At 42.1% G+C, this 27,698-nt stretch overlaps 1 long non-coding RNA gene across 1 annotated transcript; it reads right to left on the minus strand.

The window, feature by feature from the left end:
- On the minus strand, positions 1–27,614 carry LOC141958667 (uncharacterized). Its single transcript, XR_012633303.1, has 3 exons — positions 27,511–27,614; positions 1,471–1,656; positions 1–1,159 (listed from the first exon to the last, which is right to left on the minus strand). It is a non-coding gene; the product is annotated as an uncharacterized LOC141958667 (long non-coding RNA).
- Between the last annotated feature and the right edge of the window lie 84 nt (positions 27,615–27,698).

Raw genomic sequence — 27,698 nt, forward strand, 5'->3', positions numbered from 1 at the left:
ATTATGTGGCATCCATACTTTTCTAGAGAACAAGCAGATTTCGAGATTTGAGCTGGATGAAATACTGTTTCTATCTCTGATTACATTATCTTAAAGTCCTGGAAGTTGTATTATAGATGTGCTATGTTAATAGGATTATTTTATAAAAATGTAGAGAGATTTTGGGAGCACCACCCTTATTAAGCAGTCTGCATGAAGCTTTTTCTTTATTTATTTCCATCTCAAGTAATGTTTCTTTGGTCTTACATTAGTTTCATCCAGTTGTCATACATCACAAGAGAGTCATCATTTATTGGTAAGTGATCATTTACTCATTTAGATTTCCAGGCCTCTTTATGCATTCATGCTGATTCAAAGGAAATGCAATGAATGCTTCAGGTGGAATCTTCATAGACTTAGTGAGGATTATTTATAAATTAGCATGCCAAAAGTGATCAGTGCAGTTTATAGAAACTTCAGATTTTTACACACACACATACACATATATACATGAAGTACATATTTTGTATATTTGTTATTCATGTGTGTGCCTGACACAACTGTGATGCACATGCTAATATTAAAGATTCAGAATAAAGTTGAAGAGTGTAAAGTCTGACATTTCTTGTTTATAGTTCATTTTGAAGCTGATGGCTGGACAAGCATGAATTTTCCTTTTAGTTTGTATTTATCCCCAAAGCATATTAAAAAGACTGTTTCCCTTCATTTCTATTTTGAATGTGTTTGGTGCCCTCAAGTGAAACCACTGACTCATGCTCCTTCAAAAGCCTCTGGTGATTGTTAATTCAGGAAACTAGATGTAAGAGGAAATACTTGGCTTTCTGTCTTGGAGCAAGTTAAAACAAAAATCCTCGGCCATAGGACCGTCTTCTCAGAACACATTTCAAGGACTGACTTTCTTTTTATTGTTGGCCTGCAACATGTTGTAGCCAAGTATTTTTCCCTATGTCTATTTTGTGGAATTAGAGCAAAGCTGCTATATCTTACACATCATGTCAAACACACTTCAGAGATGGCTGCTGCAAAGTACTTCTTCAGGGAAGCCAGACAGACCATGTTTTCCAAGTAGTACTTGATCTCTTTGATTTTCATAATTTGTTTCCCAGATCTTTGCCAGAACAGAGAAACTGAAATATGCCTTTCATATTCCAAGATTACTCTAAGGAAAAAAAAAAAAAAAGACAGGAGCTTAAAAAATACATTATTTTTTTTAATACAATGAAAAATTAACTTCCTATTTTTTATACTAGTTGCAATAGCACAGTGGTTTAAGTGTTGCAGTGGCTCTCACTGTGGTTTTCAGTTTGTCCTGTTCTCCTGTATATGAGGAAAAGAGATTACTAAGGAACAACCAAGAGTTATCCTTCATTCAAAGTTTTTGCCCATCATTTTCATGGAAGACTTGTCTCAGTGAAAAACCAGGGTTAGAAGAAGCTTTCCCATGTAAATGCTACCCCACTTCCTACTTACTGGAGGCAGCAGCATCTTTCCAGCTTCTACTCAGGCCAGTTTTCAATTCTTCTTTTGTTGTTGGGTTGCTGTTGTTGTTCATTTGTTGTTTGTGAGTTTTTTTCCCTGTGAGTTTTCTTTATATGTATTTCTTAAACTTCAGCACCTAGACAGCTTTGCATATGTGGATTGATGCTTCAGGGAGGGCTGAAACACAATATTTTGGCTCATTATTTTTAATTCAATTAATAGAAACCAGACACCAGCCTTGAATTATCCCTCCTGCCTTTCATCATGAAGACAAGTGTCTTAAAGAGAGATGGGCTGTTATATATTCTCTATGCATAGACCAGAATGCCTAAAAATAGCTTCAGCGAGAAACATCATTGGAAAACCTTATTCCTTCCAGGCTGTGTTTGTTTATTGGATAACAACCCTCTCTGCAGAGTAGCTTGCTGGAATAAAAGATACACATTCCATGAGCTCTAAAAGAAGACCAATAAAAATGAACCTCTGTTGGCTCTGTCAGTGCATAAACACAGCAGTATGCAGCCCATGCCTCCAAAACCTACATATTAAATACTTAAGAAAGACATGAGATTGCAGAGAGCGTAAATAGAATAATCAGCATGATCATAGCAAAGATGTTAATTCTAATTTTTTTCATTCATTTACTGTTTTTACTTGAATAATAGTCTGTTCTTCCTTTCTTTATTGCCTCCCTCATGACTGAGTCCTGAGAAAACCTAAAGTTTTGTCTTAAAATATTGTGTGAGTGGAAGTTATGTATGATAATTGAGATGTGGACAGCTGACCTACTCACCCAAGCTCCCTTGATGCTTCATGGAGAGAACTGGCACATTTTGGGCAGCAATTCATTAGTCCTCTTTTAAACATTTTCTGTAGAGTAGGTGAATCAAACATCTACATGGGTGAATTTTTTGTCCAGAGGGAACTTAAATGACTATCTCAGATGGGGATGCTTATACTGAATGTGGTTATTTCTCTCTGTCAACATCTGCTGCCAAGAAAATCCTTAATCCAGTGTAGGGCTCCCTTTGGTCTGATGCAGAATGGTCATTCCTATCTTCTGGGTGGGTCCTGGGCAGTGACCTCAAGCATGGGCTCATCACAGAGACACAGCATGTGTTGCTAGACCATTGTCTGCTAGCTAATGATTTGGGCAGAGAGAGGATTAATAAAATGAGAGACAGGGGAGGCACAGAAGGGAACAGTGGAGGAGAAATAAGTTGCCAGGGTCTACCTTATGTTTTTCCCTAGAAATTCAGACTTGCATTTGTTTCCCCAGGCTGCCTTGACTGTTGGGGAAGAGATTACAAAATAAATAACAGAACAACTGGAACCATCCATGAAACAGCTGCAATGACAACAGTGGGCTACTTCCCAAGGGCTGCTTGGGAAATGCAAAGGAAGACCTTGCATTGCACTGCCAAATCTAGGAAAATATTTTTGCAAGACTGAAGCCATGATAGTTCACCCCAGTCTCATAACTGCATCCTTCCCTTCACTTACTCTTATTACACAGTGGTATGGATTTGATTATTCTGCCAGCAAATATCCTACATCCTTGACATGGATAAGTATGACATGTTTAGAAATATGGAGAACACCAATAGGTTAAACATAATTCACATAATGCTAATAAAAAGAACAAAAATAATTTACATATTAATCACAGAGTTTTAATCTGCCAGAAGACAGCAGGGAAATTGATCTCTCACAAGTACAGACTGAGAAAGTAGGTTGAAGAGGGAATTGAGCTCAAAGACAGGATGTGGTGTGACTTTCATCACATGCAGCCTGAATATAAAAGCTACCAATTTGGTAGGGAGAAATCCATTAGCCACAGTGTATCAGCCTTTGCTGGGTACATGGGGATTCCATAGCTGCTCTGAAGAAATTCACAGTGACTGGGACAAAGAGCTGCTTATACACTGGTATCCATGAGAAATCCCATATAACCTTAGCAAGACAGACACACACTATGGTCATTTTAAAAACGTTAGATAAATTACAGGGTGAAAAGTTAAAGAGCAGCTCAGAAATACTCATTGATCTTATTCCTGAACTTAATGGTTATTCTACATTTTATTAGAAAGACTCTCAAAACAGTTGTGAAGTGTTGTGTGTATGAACTCAGACACACAGTTCTGGCAGCTGAACATTCTATTTGTGTATGTTTGTGTGTACATGTGTGTACACTGGAAAAATGATGAGCTGAAATTAATGACCTTTCTTCTAGAATTAAGGCTCCCAGAGAGGCTAATTACAACATGCCATTGCTAGTAAGCAGGTATAACACATGGAAGTATACACAGAAGTATTGTTAATACACCAACACAAACTGCAGTGTGCAGTCCACACCTCTGAAGATTATTTAGGTTTGATTATAGAGAGCTGCATCTATCAGCAGAATATTAATTATGTCATAATTTCAGAAAGAAAAAAAAAAAAGGAGGAGTCCTTGTCTCACAAAAGGCAAAATCATGGAAGCTGGGCATGGTACCTACCCTCCACTGATTCCCCCTATTGCCAAAAGTATCCAGCCATTTATATTTTGAAATCTTAACTATTCCACCAGTTCCTGCCCTTGAAAAGTCATTACTGTAGCATTAGATCATGTGATTTTACTAGTTTATGAACCTCACATGAGTTTTTAGCTGGTTTTCCATATGGGTTCGGTGTCTCAAACTAAACAGCCACTTGTTTTGTAAGCTCTGCTGAGAAGAGTCTGGCTTTTTTTGAGATAAGTGGTTAAAAAAAGGATCTTTGCTTATTTTGGAGGGGAAGAAAAAAGATTATGATGACTTTTTTAAAGTGGTCCCATGCCTCATAGGACATTGTGAAATTTAGCAAGGTGACACTTCCTCCCTCATTTTAAGGATATCCATGTAATTTTAAGGCTTGGTTTTTCTGTATGGCTATCACTACCTTTTTTGACAGAAGAATGATTCCAGCCCATCTTTGGAATAAGAATATCTAAAAGAAAGCCACAGTCAGCCAAGGAAAAAGTCTACCTTTGTCTTCCTTTGCATAAGTGTGCACTGCATGCACCAGTGCTCTTGAGGCAGGGGCAGTCAGTACATAGTGAAGCAAAGAAGATGCTAAGAAGAGGCAAACACTACAACAATCCAATATCCTTAGCATTAATACGTAGATCCTTTGGTATAAACAATGCAAAAAAGTAGATACTAGAGCTTTTACTTTATACTGACTAACATAACTAGTCATCTTTTATCCACCTCAGAGACTTGAGAGCCCAGAGAGTCAGCCTTTTCATCTGGATGCCAGACATTTGCGGTCATGACCTATGATACATGCAATACACATTTTAATTTCAAGCAGACTTTTGAGGCACATCTAGCTTTGCCCCAGGTCCAGTCATAGTAACAAAGAGACATTTGACAACAGTTTAAAAAGACAATTCTGGTGACTCCTTTCCTGATACTGCTTCACCTCATCAGAGAACAAGGAAGGGGAGGGGGTGGTCTGGAAAGCTAACTTTCGAACTACTACATGCAGGTGTAGGCTGGGACGCCAGACGTAATGAAAGTGGGTTTTACAAGGTGTACAAATATAGGCATGCACAGATGTAGGTTAGAAAATAGTATGTATTTCTTTTGTTTCCAGCAGAATGCATAAATAAGTACATGTACTGGCAGAGGTCAAAGGAGACTAATTCAGATCCACTTATTCTGTGAAGGGATGTAGTTTGCGGGAAGGGGCTAAATTAAAGAGGTAAGGACTCCTCATGCTGTCACACTCTCAGGTTTTCTCTTGCCTCCTTCTGTGTCCTGTAATTTGGACCTATAATACAAGATAGGCCAGGGCACTTAGTAGTTACCATATTGAGAATAGCTGTTGCTTCAGGCACTGCTGACATAGATTACTATGGGCCAGCATGTGCTTTATTTAGTCAAATTAGGTCTGTCTGATTCTGCATAAAATCCCATTGAGACAGTTTATTCAGCATAAGCCAGATCAGTGACTTTGGCTAAAAGTGCATAAGAAGATAACAGTGGAAAAGAACAAAGTCCATCAAAACTGGAGGTTGTATCCAGGACTGGTTGTTTGTGGGTGCTTAGAAAAGAGTTTAAAAAACAGCTTGGCTGGGATGATCCTTTTCCCAAAATATCCTCCAGCCTAAGCAGTCAGCCATTTCGTGAGTGATATGAGGTTTAAAATTGGAGGACCAAAGTCTGCAACATTACACTGCATTTGAGATGTCTAAAAGAGATCAGCGTTATTCTGAAAAACTGGACACAGTTCTGCAGGTACAGAAATATCTACATTTCGCTACATTTTTCTCATTTAGCTCACTTCAGAGTTGAGGCTCTGGTAAGTTTTTACACTATTCCCAAATTAAGTCCCTGAAATTGATTGTGTTAGCATCTAGAGCAATTAAAAGGCCATTTTCAAATACTTCCGAAAGCTGTGGCCCCAGTCTCTCAGAAGTTCTAAAGGTGGGAACAGGGAAGAGTTATGGCTGAACCCAGGAAATATTTTATCTCCCACAATGTAGACAAAGAGTTCGTGCAAATGCTGACACAGCTTAGAAAGGGATCAAGACTCTCTTTTTGTGCCTTGGAGCCCTTGTCAGACTGGAGTGCAAGGGGGCAGATGGTCCCACTCTCTAGGAGATTACTTGTTTTCCACCCCCTTCCAGTCTTCAGACTGGCCCCTCTGTCAGTGCAGCTGGCTGGTGAAAGCCCACGATATCTCTCACCAAGTCTCTGAACCTCCATGGGGAACAGGGAGGTTGTCCTAAAGGCAGAAAGCTCCATGGTGTTTGTGACACTCAGTGTGACTGTATGGGATCTAGTTGCTTAGCAATAACATCAGCTGACATTGAGTCTAGAAGAGCTGGTGGTGGGAAGGCAGGAAGATGAATGGACACACTCAACATGTCTCTTGGAAGAGCTGAAGTAGAAAGAAGTGACTTGGATCCACATCTTATCATAACTAATCCCATATCTTATTATGCCCAGTCTGAGACCAAACATGTATTTCAGATGGAGCATTTGGCATGTAAATCAGTGCAGCCCTCAGCTGGGGTCAACCAAGGCACTTTAATTCTCTGGAAACGGGAATGGCATGCTCTGCCTCTCCAAAGACTTCTCTACAGCTGTTATTCATGTCAGAGGGAAGGAGCCAAGTTGCACCAGGCAGTACACATTTTTTGAATAGTTTTGTACTGTCAACAGCTGGTGATTTCTGTTCACAGTCAATAGACTGCCAGAGCTGGTCTATTTTGAATCTGTATTTGCCCCTAGTCTGACTATGGTGGCTTGGGCAGGGGTTCAGTTCTGCCCACAAGCCTTTGGAGTCAGGAGAAACCTGTTTTCAAACCATCCAGGAAATGGAGCAAGTAGTCCAACAGAATAATCTTCCTTGGATGCACCTGTCCTCCATGGAAAGTAACCACCTTGTGCTTCTGCAGGGTCACCTACCTCTGAGCCCTGTCCTGTCCTGTTTTGGGGGCCTGTGCTTGGAGCTTGTTTGTATTTGCAAAGCTCAGCTGAATTTAAGTCTTCTAACTTTCATCCCAGTGAGTAAAACAGAAACAAAAGGTTTGACTAAACTTTTCCCTTCCTTTCCACCCCGGTCTGCAGGTGAAGGTTACTCCCTCCCTTTGCTTGTACATGGGCTTTAGCTGGCAATAATGACACTGAGCAGACTCAGAGAAGAGATGTGGACGGAGTAGCACTGCAGGACACCCTGCATTATAAAATAAAGAGATTTTCTATCAAGGTCACTTTGCCCATGGGGAGGAGTTTGTAAACCCTTCCTTCAGCCTCCTGCAGTCACATAACTATGTTACCTTCTCAAGAACAAGAGATTTTCTGATTTTGGGCACCTGGAGACACACCCAGACCGAAGAGGCATGCGCCACTACTGAGCCATACACTGCCACACTACGGCAAAGCAGGACTGGTGCTCAATCCTGCAAACCCAAGAACTATTCAGGCCTTTCTGAAGAAGGCAAAGCATCTTTCTGAAGAAACTAATTTTCTTGGAGACCTCTCTGTTTGAGGTCTGGTCTTCTCCCTTAAGCTCTGAATGTCCCAAACTCTTGCATCTTTAATAAGTCCTTGCACATGCAGAACTGAAGCCTAAGCCCATGGTTTCAATGGAATAACATAGCAGAAAAGTGCAGCTTGCTTTGGCTGTATGAGTGCCTTAAAATCTGAGAGGGGAACATGAGATAAGCCTCAGGCAGCTTATGCAATTGTTCCAGTATAAACTGGGATGATTCATTTCCATACAGAGCAGAATAGGTTTGATTTGATTTGACAAGCCTCTTTCCAATGTAAGTGGCTTTATCTTGCTAAACTTAACAGAATGAGACTGACAAAGCATTTTCCTTGAACTAGAATTTTCTGAGAACATCTGGGCCTTTATTTCTACTGTGCTTTCTTGCTGAACAAGGAGCTTTGTTCTGCAAGCAGAGATATAGTAAATACAGAATCTCTAGCCAAGGGGATACCGGTTGAAGAGTGGTCAAGTCTAAGCCCAGTCTGGTGGAGGTGCAGAGGAGCCAGATTCTGGCTCTAGCCAGCCAGCTGGGAATTTCCTAACACCCCATGTGCTCGTGGATGACAGGACCTGCTGGACACAGCTCCTGTTCCTTTCCCAGCTGCCATGGGGGCTGCAGGCAATACAGATCATGGCCATACTGGGTGCACAGACTAGCATAATGGATGAGCCTCAGATGACCCTTCCTTTCCTGCTCTGAGCAGAATTCAGCCACAGGCAGATGCTGGGCTTTGTCACCAGGGACTGGCATGTATGATACGGTATCAATTACATGTCAGATGTTTTAAGAAAGACAGTCCCCCGTAGGAAGCTTTTCACCTAGGGCAGGAACACTTCTGATTCTGTGTCTGGTCCACACAATGTCACCTATGGATTGCACAGGGTATAAGGCTATCAGGCATCATATTTCATATCTGCTTTCTATTCCTGAGCCTAAAAGCCTTCACACATTTCAGAGTGGATGCAGTTATGACAGCGCAGGTGCAGTGACCAAATTCCTGCCCTCAAAGATGACAAAATATAGACAAAGACATGCAGGTGAGGGGCTTAGGAAGATTATAAAATGGCTGATGTCTGCCTGCTCTGCTAGCCTTTTCCTCTCTTCCTTTTGTTACTTCACCATTTTCGTGGCTATCAGTACCAAAGAGCAAAAAACACCAATCCAGGTTATGCTCTGCCAGGACTTCTGGGGAAGCACACTACAGATGGGACTTTTAGAAATGCAGGTGGAGTCTGCCATTGAAGTTTCTAATCCACTCCTGCATGACAATATGTAGAAAACAATATTTGATTATACTACAAAAGCAGTGAGACAACTCCATCGTTATGATCCCTGGGGGCCAGATTTGATGCTGGGTCCAGGCAGCCCTCTGCCAGAAGCCTTGCCAGGCAGGGAAGCTGCAGAAACAAGAAGCTCCAGTCCCATACAAGCACTGGCCAGGGAGGAGGTGTTTTTTGAGCTGGAAATGGGATCTCCTTATTTTGGTAGCCAAGGAGGCCCAACAAGTGAGCTCAGCTGCTATCTTCTGTTGGGAGGAGGTGTAGGAACCTTCTGGCTCTTCTCCAGCTGACCAAAGCCGGGCTCTTGGGCTAGAGGTGGCAGATTTTAAAAACAAATCATTCTGATCAGGAACATAGTTATACAATAAACTGTACAAGACCTGGCAACATTGCCTGCACGTTTCTTCTAAAACTCAAATAAAATCACCAGGAGCATTTCAGTTTATCATCTGAAAAACCTGCCTGAGTCCCATCTGGTACTTTAAAACAGCATCTCTGAGTACTTATGGCTGTGGATCTTCCCGCAGGAGCGCCCCTCCCAGCATCATCCCACCATGGGGCAGCAGGCAGAGTATCACTGCTTGCCATGTCCTCTGAGAAAGGCAGCGGCGTGACAGGCAGCCAGCCACCTCCTCATCTGTTGCTAAGGGAACATGGGGAGATGAGCTATAATTATACCAATAAAGTGTGAGAGACAGCCAGAGAGAGAGAGATGTGGAATGGGCATTCGTGACGGTTCTTTCTTTATTTTTATTTCATTTATTGCTTTGTACATCACTGACAGAAGGCATCCAAAACATTTTGCATTCAGTGGATGACTGAAATTTAAGTGGGCCCTTTTGTGCAGAACCACCAGAACCTTCCTAAGAACAATGGGATGAGAAAAATTTATCCCAGCCACAAGCATCTCCCCAAATGAAATGTACAGAATCACAGCATTTAAGGGGAAAAAAAAAAAAAAAAGGGGGGGGGGGGGCAGTTCATGAAATATGACATTATTTAGGGCTAAGTTGCACCCTGAAGAACGGAAGTCCCCTGTTCTGAACTCCAGCTTGTGTAGTTTTGCAGAGGGAATCACACTGTTTCAGCCAAGGCTTTCCTAGGGACCCAACCTCTCAGGATGGAAAACCAGCCTGGAAATGGTACTGCACTTCCCACCCCACTGTGAGGGCCCATTGTTTGGTGCAGGCATCCCATCCTGCCCTGGCTATGGGAGCATGAGACAGTTTCACATTGTGGCCCTGGTTGGCACTTAGGCTTTAGGGGAAGGAGAGCAATCAGATCATGCCATGGTGCCTTGACCTGTTGCTGTCTCACCAGGTTATCCAGCACAGCCTTCCACATTGAATAAACAATTAATTTCCCAATGTTTTTAATCACTATTCCACAATCTTTACAAGAACATGCTTATACTTTGACCTAAAATACACCCTTTCTGGAAGAATACGGTCTGTTACTGTAAGCCTTACCCTTCTGAACCATTAAATGCAAGTTACAGGGAGACACTCAATCCGGGAAGAAACTGAGTCACTCTCATGCGGGTAGGTGCCTGGATTAGCAGGACAGTAGCAAATAATGTGCTAAAAGGAATGGAAAAAAAAAGGAAGAGAGAGAGGTTAGGAGGTAATTACAGATATTTAACAGTTAGTGGGTTCAGTAGGAGCTGCTGACTCAGAAGGCATTGCACCTCATGAAAGCGGTGGTGTGATCTGCACCTCGCTAGGGACAAAGAAACACTTCCAGCATTTGAAAGACAAGCACAATTCCCTGCTGTATTTGTAACTGTAAAGGAAAAAAATGCCACAGTGATTATTCCTTGTGTCCAGAAGTGGGGAAAGAGCCAGGTAATGCTAGTCACACAGCCTGAACTCCACTCCAGCCCTTACTGTGTTCAGGGTCAGCCTTGAACAGCCAATCTTCTCTGCATAGCAAGCTGATAGGTTGCCATACCCATACACTTTTTTTTTTTTTTCATAAATTCTTTTTTTCCTCTACATTGGTAAAATATACCATTCTGATACTGCTGGGGAGAAGGCAATAGCAGGGTAGTCTGGAAAAATAAAAAATAAGTGCACCACCCTCCCAAAATGACAAGCATTTGGTATTGTGTTGAGTATTTGGCCAGATCAAGTCTTGGAGCAACAGACACAACCCTGCTGATTTCACCCAAATTGTAGACAGCCCTCCAATGTTGCAGTATGGCTCTGTGCTCAGTGTATGCATATATGTCTGCCATCACTACAGGAAACAAAAAAGGGCAAATTCAGCTCTACTCTAACTCTGCCAAACCAAGCAGTGCTGCAGCAAGGAATCTGGCCCTACATGGCTACACTCCACTGGGACCCAGGGTGCTTGCTACCGTCCATTTCTCTTACTGTCAAACACATATATTCATGTACATACATTACTTAATTACTGACTTTAATAAAACATGTCAGTACAATGCAGTTCTCTCAAATTCCTTTTAACTTACCCATGCTGAATGCTTGGGGTGAAGCTATTCTAAGGAGTTTGCATAGTTTCGTATGTGCCATTCCCAAGCAACACTATGTATTTTAAACAATATGAACTGGGCTAGAGAGCTAATGAAATTAAACAAGCCTGGCAAATGATAGTGAACTGGACATGATTTAGCAAATATGTCCTGAAAGGACAATATTAATTAAGGCAGAAATCTAACTGCATGTACTGTGTGGAAGCTTTCTGCAGATGACTGTGGTTCCCAGGACTTCAGCTATCAATCATGACTCCCAAAAAAAGACTTTTCCTCCTGAACAATCCCTCTGCACTTTCAACTCTAAACTTTCCCTTCTCAACATGCAGGGAATTAAAGACTCCCGGTGAAAACGAATGCAACCTCCACAGGAAACATCATATTTCTTTAACCTCATTCATCATCTCTGAGACTGAACAGTTCACATTCACTCAAATACACATGAAATCACCTTTTTTCTCTGGCAAACCCTGCTTCCTCCCCCTTGTCCCCAGTCTCCACTTTTTTACAGATAGCTAGTTTCTCAAAGCCCTTAATTCTGGTAGGGAGCCCAGATCCCACCTGAGCACTCACCAGTTCGACTTCTCCATGTCAATTTGACTTTTCGGCATGGGGCTGCTCAGAGCAAGAGAAGCAGCCTGTGGCTGAAGCACATGAAATTTCAGCCTGAAGCCAGACCAAGTCCTGGGTGAGGCCATGTTTGCTGGCAGTTGGAGAAAACCTTCACCTTGGTGGTTTTGTGAGCGTGTGCCTGTGTCATTCTGCTCAGCCAGTGTTGGTCAAGGGAGGTGGGGGGGGGGGGGATCATTGGTCTTTATCCCTTGTCTCAAGGAAAGCCCATGGGGTGCTGCCAAAGAGATTATTTGACTTGACAGAAGACAAATACAGAAGAGCTGTTGCATCTTTATCATCCGTTTACGTGCAAGACACATGAACAGGGTTATTTTAAATGCAGAAGGGGACACAACTAAGGCACAGGTTGCCTGATGAGAGGAGCTGTGTACTTCAGTAGTGCCCCAGCTCCCCTAGAACAGCTGGAAGAGGACTGTAAGCAAAGAAGTCTCTCTCAGAGCACCAAGACATGGGCCAGTGCCTGGACTGCAGCACTGATCTAGGCATGGGGAAGACTGATGTAGATGGGGGTTACAATGAGGACATCCCTCCCTGCCACTGTAGAGAAGAGTGATTGTTCAGGAATGGAGAATCCTACATAGGAAAACACATACAGATGTTTTTAGTAGTTTTTATGTAGACCTAAAGACTTCTTGTGCCTGCTAGAGTAAAGAGAAGCTGGGTTTGTTTGCTTTACTCTTCACACTCTTTGGGACCTATTGTCTGAAGCATCATTCATCACTGAAACAATGGATGATAAACCTTGAGTGCCATCTTAGCTGGTGATGGGAGGTGTGTTTAAAGGGGTTATTGTATAATATCTTCCTTCTCAGATCAGTAGTTCTGGATATAGAGGGAAAAACCCCACACATTTTCCAGCATGATGCTTACAGCTATATCTGAAGGCCACTGGAAATAAAGTCTTTCCCTTGATCTCATAGATTTTCTAAAATAAAAGCCCAACAACTACATCTCAAAGGCTCACATTTTCTCAGCAATTATTTCTATCTTCCCAGTTACAAGTACAATTCAATGTGCTAAACAGAGACTGGTTTTAGGCATCTTAAGACATTTTAAACAAAGCAAGGCTAACATCATTGATTGAGAAGAGTCATAGAGGAGAACAGATCAGTGATGATTCTCTCAGACCTAAGAACCATCTCTGCCTGAGCTGGAAACAAGTGTTGTCCAGGATGGCCCTTTCCAACAGTTCTCCTGGTTGCAGTTATCAGACAAAAGAAGAAATTTTAAGTTTTATTTCCTTGTTAGAGAAATGGAAGTTGAAACTGCATTTGTTCATTTATCTGCAGGGCTAACAGCAATGTAAGTGATACAGGAACATAGACAGGTACAGACAGATCAAACAGAGAAGCAGCTGGATACCTAACACAATCAAACACTTCTGAACAGGGCAATTTCTGATCTTTTGTGTCAATACTCTAACAAAAGGACAGCTGAACAGTGACAAAGGAAGAGAACATTTCTAACCTCTCTGAAACATCCCTCCCTAACCTCTCCTTCATATCCCACCGATCAAGGCCTCTGAACCAGTAAGCCACTGTGTGTCAAATTATGGGTTTTCTTGCTCAGGAAATGTTTATGCCTCTGATGAGTCTAGTACAGCAAAACAGGGTTTTTTGAAAGTCAGCTTAATGTGATGGCTAGACTTTCTAGACTGCTAGATAGTGTACATCATTCAATCAATATTTGTTTCCCGGTACAGATGTAGTGTACCACTTGGCTATGAGCTAAGCAGAATGAACATGTCACAGAAAAGCAGAAAGATGTTTATCATTAGTGATTCCCTACACAAAGTTACTTGCTCCTTGCTTATAGGTAATCTTAAGCATTTTTCTTATAAATCCAACACAATAGCATAACTGCTGCGTTGAGATATTGTTTTCAAAATCCTCTGCAGTACAGAAGAGGTGAAGAGAAGGGGCTACACCTGTAAATCTGCACTTCACTGCTCTGAACATAGCTGCACTAATCCTCTGTGTGGCACTGTTTTCAGGCAGAGAGGTCTTAGGACCCATCTGTCTCCCCAGATCCAGTGACATCAAAGGGTAAGCCCCCACGGGGATGAGGTGGCTTTTGAGCAGTGGTGACCCTGTCACACAGTGTATAAGTGCATCCCTGTAATACACACCCATGGGTGTGAGCTACTAATTATTTCTAGACCTCAAAGACCTAGCCTGTAAGCTTTTGGCATGACTAACCACCCTTGTCCACCCACTTCCTACCCCTGCAGTCCATTCATTATAGAAGTCCGGCTGTTAACAACTGTGTTTGATACTTGCTAATTTACCATAAACCAAAGTTTAAGCACCTACTGACCTGCTGTGATAAACATGTTGGAGACCTGTGGATGGAGAAGGCAGTGTTTACTGCATGCTTGAGTACATCACAGCTGCCATTTTGAGGCAGACAGTCCAGTCCCCACATCTTTCCCATGTTGGACAATGCTGCTCTTGTTCCAGACAGAGGCACGCTCAGTTGCCAGAGGTAAGAAAAATTTCAGAACGAACTGGGTATATATTGCATATTTGTAGACTGTACTGATGATTGTTTATCTACACACACAATATGCATCCCGTTATTCAAAGAGCACTGCATCCATCTGGTAAAAAACTCTAATTTTTGGAAAAAAGCATGAATTTCATTGCTTTTTTCCTCAGCTCAGACAGAAGAAAAGTGGACAACCATTCTTGTAAGGAAAATTAAAGAACCCTTCTTACATCTTTCCTTCTAAAACTTCTCAGAGACCAACTTAAGCCAAGCCAAAGGCTGGCAATTAAGATCGCTCCTTTTGAAGCTGTTTTGCTGCATTTACCTCCAGGTTTTCAGAAACACTCCATGTCAATATAGTAGTACATGCATGAAATGCTGGCTAAATAGTGGAGGAAGCCAGAGAAAGGTATTTGAACTAGAAAACCATCTTTCCTTCATAGTGCTGGAGCATCTGACATAACTAGGGAGTGAGAGTCCAATAAAAAAAAGCTTCTCTTATGGTGGTTCTGGATGCAGGAGTTTATTATGACACTTCCAAGCATGGATGGGAATTACCATCATTTCCAGTCATTTCCAAATTACTATAATTGTGTATGCCTCAGGAGGAGGCAGGTTTTCATGCATTACCTAACCTGGGGTGTATGTTTCCGTCCACAGCAGGTTGAGCAGGAGTACTCCTTGGCATCCCAGGCTTGGGTCACAACATCATCACAGAAATACTGCTCAGACAATATTGTTATCAAAGTGTATGCTCATTAAGAGTTTTTTTCTGAAGAATGAACAAAATGCAAAAATAGGCAAATCTCACCAAAGAGCACTAGTTGCTCTAAAGCAAGCACATATATGGATGTGTGTGTATACCTTCAAGTTAAACATAACTATGTATACTTGTATACCTGGAGGAATTAGAGAGGACAAATGCTCAACAAAGGCAGACAGTCTTTTCTGGAGAAAAAAATCTCCAGTCACATTTACATGTAGAGAGAAGTTGACCAGCCCCAGAAGAAAAGTAAGGAATAATATTCGCCTTGAGCTGCATCAGGTTTTCCAGCCTCTGCCATGTATATTGCCTACAGGGCTGGAGAGTGAAGCTGTGGCAGAATGGGTATAACATTGCAGTGATGCCAAGAGGCAGGGCAGGGTTTTCAGGCATTTAAGACCCAGAACAGGATCACGGGACTCTCTAGACCATCTTTTTTTTCCCAGTTCAGAAAAAAAATAAACATCAACACCTCCATGGCTCATTAGTGCCAGACTTCTGCCTCTCTCTGGATTCATTGAGGAAATCGGTCTCCACAAGGGGATTTCACCTGAATTTCCCTCCTCAGCCTTCCTGATGGTGATTCGGCCCCATATGCTTTTCCTAGCAATTATGCAGTTGAGTGACTCTCAGATGAGTGCGAAATAGGGGAATCCTGGATCCGTATTTAGCTCTTGACTCAATACCAGACCTTGGAGGAGTTACTTCACCTTCACAGAGAGCACTCAGTCTGGGTGGAAAATGGGGAGAGAAAACTGCAGAACAATCTTTTTGATGAACACCAGAAAACCTACTTTTCTGGATGGAGAACAGCTGTATATTTCCATTAAAACAAAGTAAGGTTCATGAGATGCATCTGACTGCTACCACACTAAAGCCTTTATTAATTTAAACATTTAGGAGGCTCTGTCTTGGTTTACAGTCATTAGATACAAGAGGGCTTGTTTGTTTATAGAGAGGAATTTAAGTGTGCTAATTGCAAATGAAAGTCCTCCTGCTCCTAACAGTACTTTCTCACTTTCTTACTTAGGCGTTTAAAACACAAGGTGTCTCTTTCTCTCATCTTCAAGTAACACACCATGAAAATAAGAAAAAAGAAAAAAAAAAAAAGATAACTAACTTGTTCACATTATAATGGCTGCCATAACTGCATTTAAATGCAATACAGTTTTGTGGATTAGTTTGAATGCGACCAAAAGAAGGGGGCAAATAAACTCTTATTGAAGGCTTTATTTTGCCATGCAGTAATTGCTGTTCATCAGAACTATTGTGGTGGAGGTATATGTCAGCTGAATTGCTTGCCTTTTTATTGCAAAAATAGGAAAATGTAATTTATTTCTGTACAAGACCCTCTAAAGATAGCACAATCTGAGAGTTTCCATCAAGAGTCAAATAGATTCAAACACATTTTGGCATTCCAGCAGCCCCCTCCCACATTTAAGCTGCTATTCCCGTGTGCCCATTGCTAAATATAGCAGCAGCAATTCAGATTGACAGGAGAGTTCCTGATCCTGGCTCCTCGGCTTTGCTCCATATGCTCCTAATATGGTAGAACACTGCAGCCAAGTCAGCGCTCAGGGAGGACTCGAGAGGGTAAACTGGGTCTGCAGGATCATCCCTCCCTGCTTAGCCATGCCATGGGAAACTAAGCAGCAACAGCCACAGAGAAGCTGTGTCTTAACCTTTTGGTGTCTTGGCTCCAGATCAGTTGTCAGCGAAGCTGACTGGCTTGTCACGACTGTGCAATACCGAATGACGCCAACCTCCAGTTGACAACAGCATCTAGTATTTGTGCTTGTCCCCTATCTCTCACAGCAGAAAATCAGGAGACAAAAACATCTGGTTAGGGCAAGAAGGGACAAAATGCTGACAGTGTTTGTTGTGAATGTGTTTTAGGTTCATAAATGGACATGGAAAGCAACATGAGAGTCATTTTAGTCTCTCTCCCCATTGTAGTTTTATGAGCAAGACAAAGCTTGTATGCAGTGCTGGCTTGCACACCTCTGCAGGGCATTGAGCTGTGGAGGCCATGGAGAGAGCCTGAAAGATTATTTCAGAAAGCAATAGTTGATTTAATCTACAACCATTTGCCAATGTTTTTATTACTAATTTTAAAATCTTTCCTGCATGACTGTATGAGTTTAACAAGGAGTCCCTGGAGCCACAGATCCTGGAACTCAATCAACAGAGCTACAAGGAAGAAATTTGCATCTGTGCAGAGGGTCAGCAGGTTTGCTTGAAAAAAGCTATGAAAGAGGCATGGGCCTTTTGCTGCTCCTCATGCTCACAATGAGCATTTTTGCTCCAGAGCCCATTCTCCAAAGTCCCAAGCATCTTTAGTTCATTAAACACCTCTGTTCCCTTCACCGTCAATCTGCAGACACCAGGGAGCTCCAAAATACACCATTTGGGACTTTCAGCTGCAGGCGGTGGTTTCCTAAACCATAAAAGCACCCCCTGGGCATGCAACAGAAGCAGTCATTTACACACTCCCAGCTCTTTGGAGTTTTACAGGGAAGTATACTTTATATGTCTGTACTGCACGAAGGCCAGCTGAAACAGAATTCATGATGGAAAAATCATGGGGAAGGAAACTTTAAAGCAGCAGCCAAGTGTAGCCAGTTACCAGTACAAAAGCGGGGAGGAGAGGAAGAATGAACTTTGGCATAAAATTTACTGTTAAGAAATTTATAATTTATAGCACATTGCATCCATCCTTAAACAGTCATGAATACCACTCATTCCTTTTTAATGATGGGAGAGAGAGGAAACAATCTACAGAAAATGGAAACAATTTATTCAGATTGCAAGGTAGGACACCAAACATCCCAAATTCCAAAATCTTTGGATAAAGAACATCTCTAGCAGAGTCTAATGCTCAGGGAAGAATTTACATCTTAAAATCTTTGTGGCTGCTGTGGGTGAATAAGCTCCTGTAACGCTAGTAGGTAAAGGCAGATGGGAAACGCCTGCAGGAACATTTTGCAGTATGTTAGAGCTTCACTGAAGCTTAAGGTGGAGTTTTCATCTCTTTTTTTCTGTTTCATTTCCACTATCAGTGATGCATGAAGGAAGATAAAACTGCAGATAAATAGAGGTTCCTGTTGTTCAGGTTCCCTCAGTACTGAAAGTGACAAATACACATTATTTATAGTCAGAATAAGCCAGTAGCTAGGGTGTGTTTCTAGCACTATAAACTGAATAAATAGATTGCCCTACACCACCTTATTAAGCTCCACTGCAGCAAACTCCTCTTTATACATTGATTCAACCTACCAGCTAGTGTTCATCAACAGTAAATCAAAAGTGTGATCTAAAATACCTGTCTTTGAAAGGTAAACTGAAGTGGGCCACCAGAAAACACGCACAGACGGAGGTATCACTCTGAAAAGAAATGTTCTACTAGTGGCTCTTTTAAATGCTCACTGAAGGAAGATAATCACTTCATCTCCTTATGCATAGTTTAGGTATGCATTTAGGCAATTCAGAGAATCTAAGCTAGACAGCATGAACATCCCCTCAGATGGGAGATTTTTGTTGATCACCATCTCAGACAAATTCATTTATTGTGCTCTACATCATTCATCTTTTCATTCAAATGCCTGTTTACTCGGAATTACTAGCAGGTCAGAAAAGCCTAACTTTATATATCTATATAAACTGCATATATAGGTATATAATTTCATATCAAAGGCAATATTTTGTTGGGTTTTGTATGTTTACCTTCTTTAGACAAGATCTCCACAATTATGAAAATCAGTTCAATCAACTTTCAGAATATATAAGCAGAAACTCTGAGTTTCCAGGCATTTCTTTTCATTCTTGATTCCACAAAACAAATGCTAGGTAATTGGGAAAAAAAGGGTGGGGGGACGCCCCAAACCCAAACAAACAAATAAAAATGATGAAAAGAGATGGTGGTGCCAAATCCAGGCTTTCTACAGAAAAGTCTGATTTAAATATCAGCCTGCTACCTTTGTTTCCACATTCCAGACTTAGATTGGTGAGTGCTTAAAATTGTTAGTGGGAGCTGCCCAAATCCCATAATGAAGTTGATGCGGTAGATTAAGTAGAATGGATTTCAGAAGCAGCTAGAAATAAGTGAGATATTGCCGATGCCCTTTGCGTGGCCAGGCAGCCCCCAGATTCTCTCCTACAGGAAGCCTCACTAGGCTTGTCACAGACAGCTGTCAGGGCAGTGCCTTGCAATACTCTAACCTGAGGGTGAGACCAAGAATAATCAGGGTTCCTCCTGTTGCTTGAGATGTTGTGTTGGAAAGTTTATTATGTGCCTGGAAAGTCCATTAGGTGGGAGCCTGAAAGCCAAGGTATTCTAAAAATGCTAAAAAATGGCCAAACTCATTGGCAAAAGTGGGCACAGTAGGGCTGTGACAGGGCAGTCATGATATGCAACCCCATCTTGAGTTGGTCCTCTTGCACATCTCACCCCCTCTTGCCAGGTTCTCTGCCAGCTGATTCTCATCCAGCACTTTGTCTTGGCCAGGTTCAGGGAAAAAAAAGGAATATTACACCATCTGGGTCTGCTGAAAAAAAGACACAGAGCAGAATGTCACCAGCATACTGATGGCACAGCAGCCAAACCACAGCTGCCACACAAATGCTCAGCAGGAGCTGTGACAGAGCAGGTCTGGTGGGACACATCTCTGAGTTTACTGACAAGGGAAAATCTGAGCTAATGACCAAATGTTGCCAGATCCTGTCAGTAGAGGCACTGGGACTCTGATCAACTTCATTCAAAGTTATTGGCTGAGAAGGCAAAGTTAGCTATGACATTTTGACTTAATCCATCATTTGTAGCAAGAAAGCTTGCTCAGAGAGCAGTTACACCTCTAAGTCCTAAACATGATCGCAGGAGGATGGAAGCATCAGCTGAGCCCTGAGTCATGCTGCTGTGGCTCCACAGACTCTCAAGCAGGAAGGCTTGCACTGAAGCAGTAATTGGAGGCTGATCAAGACATATTAAGCAGAAGACTAAATGGTGTTGCTTTAACCACACTTCTATAGACATATGCTGTTCTCACCCACAGCAGATCAACGCACTCGCAGTTATCTCTTTTCTCTTAATGCACTCATCTTGCAGTGTCTACTTCCCCTCATATGTCCATAACCAACATAAAATAGTTCCTGATACCAGAAAAACACAGTTTGGCACACGCCAAATATCTGATGCTTTTCCCATCTTCCCAAGAGCTTGAGCCTACTAGATGAAGACTGATTTGGACAGCTTCCATTGGGCCCCTGCAAGAAAGATGAACAGCGGGCCGTTGTTCATGAAACTACTGAATATTTTGAGCCTTTAATAACTCCATTTCATCCCTACAGCTGAGACATAGAAGGTATCCTGTGCAGAGGAGTCCCTGGTGGAGTGAAGACCTGAATACACAAACTTCCATACTCATGCATTTGGATGTACTGGCTGGCTCTTTCCATGCCAGATACAGACTGTCCTTGAAAATTAAGGTGATTCATCTCAATTCAATCTATACCAAGACATTTTAAAACCACTCATTTACCCTGCATCAGACAGACACTTAACACAGGCACATTATTATCCTTCATAACATACAGTGCTTCTTGGTTCTTACTGGCCTCCTGGCTTAACTCCTAGAAGCTCTATGTTCTCTAATATTAGATGAATAATGTATTTGGCCAGTTTTTGTTTTAAATCCCAAACCTTCAATTACAGCAATATCATCTAAGTCAAGAAAGGGATTTGTATGGACTTCCTTACACTGTCACAGAAAGCCCTCTTTGGCCAGTCTTGGATGTAAGAAATGGTCTTTCCAGATGGATGTGAAGCCTGGCAGGTAACTTTTATGCATCAGGGACTTCCAGAGGCTGTTAGGGCAAATGAGCCACATTAGATATAGTGCCATCAATCTGGTTCCAGACAGGAAGGATTTAACCATTATCGATCCCTATAATTTCCCAGGGTTATGTGTTTAGGGTGTCTTAGTCCATCAGTTATTCCAAGTCTGGAAGATTTTCAATTGCCAAATGCTCTTTCTACCCCTTCATATGAGCTGAGACTTCTTATAACAATGGGAAAGCATATAAATACTGGGATAAAAATCCTCAGCCCATCTATGAGGCTGGATACTGTGATGCCCATCAGCTCAAGTCTGTCCTGTGTGGAGGACTGTGGAGGACCATGGAGCACAAGGAAGGCCATGGAACTTGCTCAAGGTGGTGGCTGAGCTCCTTCTGAGGCAGCCCTTGCATGACACTCACTCTCAGAGCATGAGGCATATCTGGCCTGGCATGATGAGACTCCACACCAGGGCTGGTAATTCCTGGACTAAGGCGTTCCAGTAAAAGCCAGGCTTTGCTGTTCTTACAAGGAAAACATAATTTTGATTCAGTAGAGATGACATCCTCTGCTCTCTAGAGATGCCTCCTCAGATTTGTCTTCCTGAAATATCAAGGTTGGGAATATTTTTTAACAAACTGGGCAATTACACTGACTACAGGAAACGCAGATGCTGCCAGCTAGCTCAAACATTTTGCAAACAAAGAGTGAAGCTTTCTGATGCATTATTTAAAACCTGCAAGCTGTAATGAGAGGCTGCTCAGTCCAGAGAGTGAAAGACATGGTGAAATCCAGTAAAAGACCCGGACAGATGAATTCAGGTGGAGGTTCATGAGGCAGCAAGAGAGGAGAAAGGAGAAGGAATGGTGTCTAAGGAAGCTTTAAAGCTGCAGTTTAGTTTAGTGTGTTTAGTTGTGTGATGGCTGAGCGAGGAAAGGAAGTGCTTTAGCAAGTTCTCAGCACTATCCCAAAAGAGGTTTTACTTCCTTCCCTCAACAATTTGGAGAAAAATCAGCTTTCTATTAGCTACAATATCCCTTGCTCCTTCCACTCTCATATCACTGACATTCATTGACAGCCACTGCTCCTTTTCTGATGTCCATTTCAATGTCTACCCTTGAATACACATGTTCTAGTGACTTTAGCTGCTCCACCATGTCTCTACCCTCCCTGTAGTAGCTGGTTTCACATCCTGCACAAGCAGGTCAGGTTCCTCTATTTTGTTGCCTAGGTGCCTGGTGTTTATGTGTGCAAACATTTCCATTGTTTCTTTGCAATCATAGCTGAGCTTGGGCAACAAAAACTCAGCTGACATGGAAAACTGTTAATTTAGTTCATAAGTATGAGATATGATTGATGAGGTTAGATAATCTTGATAGAAAAAAAAGGTGTCAGTTTGCTTTGTTACCATCTTTGGGATAAGTAGTTTCCTACACTTGCAGCCATTGGCCAGCAGTCTCCCCTCTGGAATTCACAAATGTAGAGAAATCCAATGTGTTTACTGACAAGGCTCAGCTGGGGGAGGCCAGGCTGACAGGCACATAACCTTATACCAAATCACTCCAATTTCAGGCTTCAGGACCATGAATGGAGTAGCCTGGGGAGTTGATTTTAAAGTACACCGTATGGGGTGCGAGCTCATGTGTGTGTTTAGTGCTGTATCACCACTCTGTTACAACCGCTTAAAAATCTTTCAGAGATTGAAGTCTGCCAGTTTACACTTAGCCCAACAGAAATGGCAGCCTAAGCCAGTCCATTCTGGTCTGTCTTTATTTCTTTCTCATCTCAAGCTATAGTGACAAAATGAAACCGTTCTCTCTTCTGTATCCTATCACTAGTAAAACTATACAATCATCAGGCTTTTTTTTTTTTTTTTTTTTTTTAATGCTTGTGTTCATTTTATAGCCGTGTGATGTTTGTGGGAGAGGCCTTGGGCACCCTTGGGCACACCTCAGGGACCCCTACTCCTTGATACAGGGTAGAGAAAGCATGGCACCAAGCAGTACAGTTTTTCTTTCCCATGCCTGCCAATAGGCTTCATTTTCATCACGGAAAAAACAGCTGTGGAGACCAGGAAGCAACAACCTGACTTGTTTGGTCTTTCACCCTCTGGGCTCCAGCCCATACTGTAAAGACAATTACTCAGGTCCCCTTCCCCACACCCACAGTACATCCGTTCAAAGTCTGCCTGGTAATGAAGCCTATCACAGCAGATGGCTGGACGAGGCACCCTCCCCGCTGGGGTGACTCTGTAATGCTGTTTTGGGACAAAAAGCAGCAGATCAGGTTTGTCTCTCTTACAGACCTTGAAGCAGACTGTCTACACATGGACCCTTCTTTTTATTAAAAGGAGTTCTGAACTATATGCTTTTTGCTATAAGAACGCATTTTGCATTCTTATGTTCAGAGGAAATACAAGTAGCCGCTGTATGTATGGTTGATATGATGCACTGTTATTAGTATAAGGAGCCAGACCTCAAGGGAATTCTACATACTGTTTGTTTGTAGGTAGAAAAGATTATTTTAAATTGCTCCCCTATTGTAATCCAGCCAATCACCTTTGACATCAAAACTGATAACAAGATCTTGCTGCAAAAGTTTGGATTTGCATACAGATGTGACTTAAAACTAATCCCAGTGAAAAACTATCATCTTGCTACATTACACATGAATTTAAAGCCTTAACAAGCTTGCCTCAGACCCATGAGCAAACAATGTCTTCCTCTCAACAGGTTTAATATGCTCTTTATAACCAAGATATAAAAGGACTCCTCCAGTGGAGCCCACCTGGGACAGCCCTGGCAGGGGAGCAGGGCTGCTCTTCCCAGCTGAGATACTGGGCAGTGGGACAGAGCCTGAGCCCTTGGCAGCTCAGCACTGGAAGCTGTGCAATGGGCTCTCCAATTCAATCTGAAAAACTAAGTGCTGTTCCTCAAAGTCAATATCGAATGCATGCAAAGCCTTATGCAAATAGCCCTCAAAGGGAATTACGTACATAACTAAGACCTCAGAGAGGGTGTGAGGACAGGCTGGCCTGGTCTCAGCAGCCACCTGGGGCTATAAAACAAGGCGGCTCCATTCCCTCTTGGCACAGGCAAACGCCCTGGGAAGCCAGCATGCTGCTTCTGCTGGGGCTGTTGGAAAAGCAAGGAAACCACCATCCTTGGGAGAGCTGGGAGAACTTGGAAATGTGAACCCTGGGGACTCATACCAGACAACAACTCTGCTTTTAAAGAAAACTCCTGTCATCTGTAGAGTATTGCTGTATTTCACTGGCAATAGTGCAGCAGAGAAAAAAGAGCTAGGGATGTCTGAAAGGATCATTCCAACAAAGAAATTCCCAAGGGCAGATGTTTGTTTCTTACCTGTAGCTAGCCTTTTTGTATTAATTTAATTTTCAAAAAATTTTTAAACCCGTTTCAAAAGTAAACCTTTTCATAGCTGTTGATATAAAAAAAAACCCACACTTTTTGCTTACGCTGAGAGACTTATCCAGCTTTTATAACCATCACAACTAACTTTTGCTTCAGAAGGAGAGTAAACAAAACAACTGACATTTATTAGGGTGAGCTTGAAAGTGGCTTTAATAAAAGTGATTTTGAGATAGGCTTAAGGCATCGGTATAAATACCAATGATGCAACTGAATGAAAAACAAAGCAATATGGGAATCTTGCTTATTTTGTTCTTCTCCCTGAAGAGAACTTATATGAATACAGCACTCTTCTATACCAAGCTACAGATATGACATTTATCAGATGTGATAATCGTTTCCTCTTACCATATGCAAAAATCCCACCACAGCTGAGGCTCTAAGGACCAGAACACTATCTTTAATCTGTGTTTTAGCAGATGAATCTGTGTAACTGCATGGCAGTAAAGGTAAATTATTACTTTAACCAGAAGTTTTAGCTTGATTTGTTTCAGTTTTAAAAGTACATTCTCACGTGTTTTTCAGTGTGGCACAAGCCTATTAAAATTGTTTTCCACAGACTATGCAAGCTGTCCATTTCATGCAAAAAAACAACTTAAACTGGCATTATATCCACTAGCTATAAGAACAAAAGAATTGAGTAATTTGTTGAAGATTGTCTCAGGAAGTGATAGGCAGATTAGAAAAAACTGTATTGCAGACAAGGAGGCATTTTCTAGATGGCAGCAGGCTAAAATTTAAATTAAAAACTAGCTAAGCAGAAGCTAGAGTCCAGGATCAAATGGGAGCAGAAAAAGAAGAGTAGTGGTCTAGCAGGTTCATCTTATATTTTTGTCAGGCCAAGATGCTCTGAAGGTGAAAATGCAATGATTGATTGAGGAGATGGGTAACAGTGAATATGAGATCAGTACAAAACCAGATATAGACAATGAAGGATAACTATTCAAATATCCTTTAGAGAGTGTCATACAGCCCAGCTGCAACTCACATGTCAGTCCTTGGGACAGGACCTCTAACAGGTCCCCACCACTGACTCAGCCCCCAACCTCATGCAGACGTGAGGCTTCTCAAGACATTGAGTCACACAGGGCCTTGTGCAGGAGGATACAGACTCATGTACGGAAGAGATTCCTCTGTCAGTAAAATTCTCTTTCAGATTTCATAGATAGTATAAAATAAGCACATGAACACTGTGTTTTGAAATCACAGCTTTTTTGTTTGCATTATAAATGTAATTTAGTGTTATGTTGGACCAGTCCTTAAGTTCTTGGAAACTTGGTTTCCCTGAAATAAAGCAACTTCCTTTCCTCTTCCCTTTTGCAAGGGAAACAACAATCCCATTTTTGAATATTGTTATAGGACAATTTGAACTCCCAGAAATTTTGAAGCTTGATTTTCTTTTTGTGAGAATGAACTCTAACATGTAGAGTCTTGTGCAGAGAGTCCTTGAAATATTTTAGCTCTCTGGATACTATTGCAATAGGGTAAAGGGAAAACCTTGAGGAAAAGCTTCTGAACACCTGCAGAAAGCTTAAGGACATACAGTCACTTGGAGACAAGTTCCTCCTACCTGGCTCCCTCCATGAGCCAAGCATTGCCAGAAGTGCTAACTTATTTTACCTGCACATTTGTATCCGGCAATTAATTTCACATGGTCTGGAAACCTGCTCGCTTTGCAGAGTGGTTATGCCCCTAGCAATCATCTCCCAGCACCTGCCCACAACCCCCTGCCACAGAAGGGCAGACATATTCAGTACAGAGACGGAGGCCCACTGAGCTGGGAGACGAAGGCATGCTCCTGTGGCACAGACTGCACTGTGGAAAGCCTGTATGGCAAATGTTTGGTGTACCCACAGTGCTCAGGGCTTGGTTTCTCCTCCCCATTTTTTTTTCTTTTTTAAATCTCAGAGGAAAACTAGTGACTCCCATCCCTTGCTATGGATACATTGTACTGGAACACAATACGCTGTTTTCTTGTTTCTTCGCATCATGCTGCCATTCCCTGGGTGGGAACAGAAGAAGTGGTCCTCTTTACCACAAACAAAGCGGCTTTTAAAACAACTTAAAAAGAGATTGCAATTAAAAAACAATTAAGAAAGAACTTGTCTGTTCTTTAAAGCCTGGGTTAGTATCACTGAAAAGAGATCTGGACAAAGCTCTGGCAATCTTTTTAGCAGAAATACTTTCTAGGATGTTAAAAAAGAATAGCCTGAAATATCACGTGTATGTTGTTTTGTTTTGTTTTGTTTTCTAAAAGGCTTCACTTATAAAAATGCTTTAAAAGAAAATCTGCAACTCTCCTACTCAGCTTTTCAATTCTTTGACCTATGCAACACAACTACTTCTTGCTGTTCATACAACAGTAATTTTGGCTAACAGATGTAGGATCTAAAGTGAAGCAAGCTCAGATGAAGCTACCTGCAGACAGCACAATCACGTCTTCAGTGATCTCGACATTGACATGGATTTTCAGGCTTAAATATTCACTTCAGCATTTATTTCACTGAGCCTTTAGCCAGGTGCAGTTTTTAGCTGGGTGTAGTGCTTACTTTCCAAAGTATGCAGTTATAAAAGCCTGAGCATGGTTGAACTGGTAGTTTGTGCTCCCTAGAAACCGAACATCTCCTTTTCTGGGAGCACGCAAGATGCTTCAGTAATATTCAAAGCAGAAAAGAATCATCAGGAAATTCATGCTTGTCTTTCTCTCATCACCAACCCTCAGCATCCAAACCTGCCCCTGTTCATTTTTTGTACCACTATTTCTACTCTGTTGGGGGCTACTGCATTTGAGGACCCCACTGATCATGCCCTGTATCCATCCTTGTTGAGCTGCTGTGTTTCCCTCTCACAGCCACTGTCAGAAGTTTTCCAGGTTGCTGGGACAGCTGGTGCTGGCCAAGGCGCTGCATCCCTGTGGATGGCATCCCCACCGATGGCATCCCTGTGGCACTCAGCTGGGACCAGGCTGCGAGGGAGCCGGCAGGAGCCTGCACATGCAGATCAATGAGCAATTCAAATTCAAATGCAGCAGTAACACATGTCCTTCCTGTCAAAGGGCTGTAAACACATTTGCGAATTACAATACCTGCCTGTGGCCCTGGCTTCCAGTAGGGCAGACGCAGGTGCTCAGTGCTTCTGCAGGGACATGTGCTGCCCAGGGCTCCGCAGATGCGTCCTGTGGGGTGGGTGCCGGCACTGTGCCCTGAGCTGCACTGCTTGTGGAAATAATCACCTGGCCCTAAAACCACACATCAAGGAAATGTGACAGATTGA

The sequence above is a fragment of the Athene noctua genome, chromosome 3, assembly GCF_965140245.1.
Source record: "Athene noctua chromosome 3, bAthNoc1.hap1.1, whole genome shotgun sequence".
Classification (NCBI taxonomy): domain Eukaryota; kingdom Metazoa; phylum Chordata; class Aves; order Strigiformes; family Strigidae; genus Athene; species Athene noctua.